Source organism: Microtus ochrogaster, chromosome 2 (genome assembly GCF_000317375.1).
Source record: "Microtus ochrogaster isolate Prairie Vole_2 chromosome 2, MicOch1.0, whole genome shotgun sequence".
Classification (NCBI taxonomy): Eukaryota; Metazoa; Chordata; class Mammalia; order Rodentia; family Cricetidae; genus Microtus; species Microtus ochrogaster.
In genome coordinates this window covers 90,173,062-90,177,709 of record NC_022010.1, presented here as the reverse complement: position 1 = coordinate 90,177,709, position 4,648 = coordinate 90,173,062, and the positions used below count along the sequence as shown (strand labels likewise).

Here is a 4,648-nt window from a genome sequence, read left to right as displayed (position 1 = left end):
AGAGAGAGAGAGAGAGAGAGAGAGAGAGAGAGAGAGAGAGCGCTAAAACTAAAATCTCTAAAGATTTATTTTAAGAACTAGGTAGAAAGCTGATAGTGAGTTGAGACAAGACTGCCTTAACGGATAGGAAGCACAGCATATTGGCTTTTATTAGGAAAACAATATACCTTCCGCTTTAAAAGTCTCACTGTATGTACTGTATAACATTGGCAGAATTGATATCTAAAGTAAACTTTTTAAATGAAACAACTCTTGTACTGGAATCAAGAACGCGTAGGTTTGACCACTGGCACTGCACTACTCCTGTGTGACTTTTCAGATCGTCAAACCTTTCTGTCCTTCAGTGTTTAAGGCAGTGGGTTGTGCACACGTTTCAAGGTTGTTCACAGTCTAGCTGATATTTCTTAGTTCCTCATCTCACTCCTGCCCTTTATATATACATCAGTCAAATTCTCCTAGCTGCTTTCTGAGAATTAACTTTCCAAAGGATTACTGGTCGCCAGAAAAGCACAGAGGAATTAGCATTTTATCCACACATAGAGGCTTGGAAGGAAGCTGCAGAGAGAGATGAGATCAGGCAGAGAAAACTCCAGAAATGCTACTCTGTAAACTTTTAAGCACGTTGGGAGAGTGGGCTGCTGCACATTCTTACTACCGCAATTAAACAATCTTATTCAGTTTAAAATTTTTGATGATGAAATTTCAACTAAATAATTCACACATCGTATAAAAAGTCCGTCGTGGGCAGCTTTAAAGTCAACCGAGCAAGCAAGCAAGCAAGCAAGCAAGCAAGCAAGCAAGCAAGCAAGCAAACAAACAGCATTCTCCAAAGGAAGTTCAATACATTTTCGAGGCTCCTTAGTATTCATTATATAAACTTTTCTCCTTTTCCATCCCACAAATTAAAGACAGTAACTCGTTCGGATTGAAAAACATGGGCAATAACTTATTCTAAATGGGACACGGGGAGGGTGGCCTTTGGCTACCGGGGTGGATATGGCTACAATCAGGTAGCGGGAACTTTCTGAAGTAATGGATCCTGGCGACGGTTCCACCGCACTACAACCACAGCAGCAAGGTAGTGTGTACTTAACGAGGGTGGAAGTGAAAGTGTGGAAAATTATACCCAACAGATCTGAGAGATAACACAGCGAATGAGTTGAAGACAGGCAAAAAGCCGGGTGGGAGCGGAGATACCTGATCTTTGAAGGCAATCCAAAGGCCAAGGGGCTGGCAAAGGCAGGAATGGACGCACTCTTTCCGCGGGCAGAAGCCTCAGCCTTCCTCTCTATGCCCCCGTAGGAAGGATCGCTTGTCTCGAGCACAGCCCCTCCTACAAGTTGGGGGAACCGGCGGCTTTGGCCCGGATGGGAGCATCAGGGGCTGAGCAGGAACCCAAGGCGCGCCGCGTTCCCATGGCAACAGGAGCTCCTTCCGGTTCCCAAAGCCACGCCCCCTCGGGCGTTGTAGCGCCTCCGCTGCTGCGTTCTGATTTCTGCAGTGAAGAACACTGGGTAAAAAATGGTCCGATTCCCGCAGGGGAGTTCTAATGGAGAGAGAGTGAGCACAGAAGACACGGGGAACCGGCAATACGCTGGGAGCCGAGGGGTAGCGCCTTCGCTGCAGGAACCTGATGGGAGTTGTAGGCCGGCGCACAGCTTGCCGGGTAGTGCGCTGGGGGCTTAGCTGCGCGCGCATCTCTGGCGGAGGGACGACCTCCTGGCCCCCGTGGTTTGGCACAGATTTGGGGTGACTGCCACTCAACCGCAGAGGGCGGCGTGGTGTGGAGCGAGAATCTGCACAGATGTGGTTCTGCTTCCCATCGCCCAGACCTTTCCCCGGGCTCAGCTAGGCCTGAGAGCGAGTCCGGCAGAAGTATAGTACTTAGCATGGGCAGGAGAGGAGAAAAACGTGTAAAACCATACTCAACTTTTTGGCAAAGATGGTGGCGCACGCCTTTAATCCCAGCACTTGGGAGGCAGAGGCAGGCGGATCTCTGTGAGTTCGAGACCAGCCTGGTCTTACAGAGCTAGTTCCAGGACAGGCTCCAAAGCCACAGAGAAACCCTGTCTCGAAAAACCAAAAAAAAAAAAAAAAGTGTGATCCTGGCCCTGACTTTCTGTTGTTCTGGAGAGATTAACCCCGCCGGCATGAATTTCTGATTACTGTCCTCAGGATCAGAGAGCCAGAGGCATTTGCTAATCAATACTTGAAGTGACCTTTTTAAATTCACTTGGAATTTATAGCTATGGAAGTAAATTGTACTAATTGAAAGATATTGTATAGACACGTTCTCTCATATTTATATTGCTCCCCAATGGTCAGGCTACCAATACAGCAATTTTAAATTCTACAGAATTTTTGTCAGTCTTTCAAGCTGTCTGTTTCCACCGTCCTATTTCTCAAGGGATGACTTTCATGACAAACTTGTATTTAAAAAATTTCATCTCTACATTTTTTTTATTGAAGTTCATCTATTCATTTCACTTGTTAGCATAATTGTGAGATGTTATTTTACCTTTTCCCTGGCTAGAGGTATGTTTAACTACCATACTTAGTGATTTAATTTGGCCTAATAATTTGACTATGGAGATGAAAAAAAGAGACTGAAAGGAATTCTGTCAAAGAGATGATGGTAAAGACACCTGTACGTGCATTATCATGGAGTGCTTTTTCTTTTGCCTTTCCAAATTCCCAGGTGTTCATAACATGGAATGAGGCATAATTCTGGCCTCCTGGCTCTTGCAAGGCAAAAAACAAACCGAATGAACAAAACTTCTACACTCCTATGTATATGGTAATATATATATATGATAATACATATGTGTGTATACCGGTTTGTTTTATATATATACATGTATATATAGCAATTGCATAAATGCCCTTGTTAAAATAGATAATGGAAATATGTTATATTTACTTTGTGGTCTAGGAAAATTAAAATCTATATAGTTCATCTTCAAAAAGTTACTTTGTCTAGTGGTTTTGAGGAATAAAGAAAGAAAAGTATTTATGTCTGACCAATAGCAAGTGTTTAATAAATACTTTCCTTTGTCCTGAAGCGGTTGTTCTTTAACTTCAGACTCAAAGTGCATTAAACACTTCTCTTTGATCCTGAATGTTGTGATTTGACAGAATATGGATGCCTATTTGCTTATGCAATGTTTTTCCCTTAGACATAGCTAGATTTTTTTTTGCCCTTTTTAAGCTGAGTTCAGTTTTTCTTAATAAAAAACATTTGAAAGAAACTAGAAATATAAGAGACAGACTGAACAACGAACTTTACAGTAAGCTTAGATGATATTTCACAAATATTTTATTGGACTTCATAATTTTATGTCTGTTTTGTCTGCTTATATGTGTACATACCACATGAGTACTTGCTTCACGAAGAAGACAGAAAGGGGCACCATATCTACTGTGACTGGAATTAGAGATGGTTGTGAGCCATCACGTATGTGTTAGTTCCTCTGCAAGAGACACAAGTGCTTCAAATCACTGGGCCATCTCTGCACCCCCAACTAAGATGATTTTCACAGCAAAAGGCAAACAATTATTTTAGGGAAGTGTAGTTGATATGCTATTTTGTTCTTATTAAAGAGTTTACACCTAAACTAAATTTTCTTTGGCAACCTAGAAAATGTTGAAAAGATGAACCCTAAAACAATGTAAATATTTCAGATGTTTACATCTACTGTTTTGATGATTGGCAGCTGTAACTTATCTTGAGTATACCCAGAAACATGACTTTTAATTATTCCATTTGATTTATAAAGTTTGTGTGACTTTCTTGATTTTACTGTAAGCACAGAAAGCTTTTAAAACAGTATGCAATTTTCTCAAGTCTACTTAAGACACGTCTAAGAGAGTTTCAGACATCTTTTTACCACCTTTCATATCAAAGTGACTTGTTGGAGGTATGGTTCAACAATCATAAAAGAGAGATACATTGGTTTTGTTACTTCTACTCAACTCAGAATAGTGCAGATGTATTTTCTTTTCAGCAACTTCTAAGGAATCTGGAAATTCCCTGATTTATAGTTTGTTGGAAATTTTGAAATGGGTAGTGATGTAAAGATTTGTTAGAGCAGTTGATATTGTGTGTGTGCCGTATGTGCATGTGAAAAAAATTACCTCTGTAATACATAATTTCATTCATCGAAGTCCTATAAAATATTTGTCAGTATAAAATCACTACAAAGCCGGGCGGTGGTGGCGCACGCCTTTAATCCCAGCATTCAGGAGGCAGAGGCAGGCGGATCTCTGGGAGTTCAAGACCAGCCTGGTCTACAAGAGCTAGTTCCAGGACAGGCACCAAAGCTACAGAGAAACCCTGTCTCGAAAAACAAAACCAAAAAAAAATCACTACAAAAATATGCATCCGTTCATTATAGTGATATGTGTGAATTTATGTCTAGACCTCAAAGTCTAATTATTTTGAAAAATTACAAGGGGTGGAGGGAGAGGAGAAGGTAAGGGGGAAGAAGAACAGTAGGAATTGGGAAGATCGAGTTGGGGGAAGGACAGAGGGGGAGAACAAGGAAAGAGATATCTTGATAGAGGGAGCCATTATGGGGTTAATGAGAAGTTTGGCACGAGGGAAATTCCCGGGAATTCACAAGAATGACCACAGCTAATACTCTAAGCA

The 4,648-nt window shown here is 41.5% G+C and overlaps 1 protein-coding gene across 2 annotated transcripts in view; it reads right to left on the bottom strand.

The window, feature by feature from the left end:
* Arl6 (ADP ribosylation factor like GTPase 6) overlaps positions 1–1,430 on the bottom strand; it is a 27,000-nt gene extending 25,570 nt beyond the window's left edge. Inside the window, exon 1 of one of the 2 annotated variants that reach the window (XM_026788986.1) lies at positions 1,198–1,430. The gene's annotated coding sequence lies outside the window, so the exon portion shown is untranslated. The remainder of the gene's footprint in view (positions 1–1,197) is intronic. The other variant, XM_005345255.2, reaches the window with a different exon arrangement.
* Between the last annotated feature and the right edge of the window lie 3,218 nt (positions 1,431–4,648).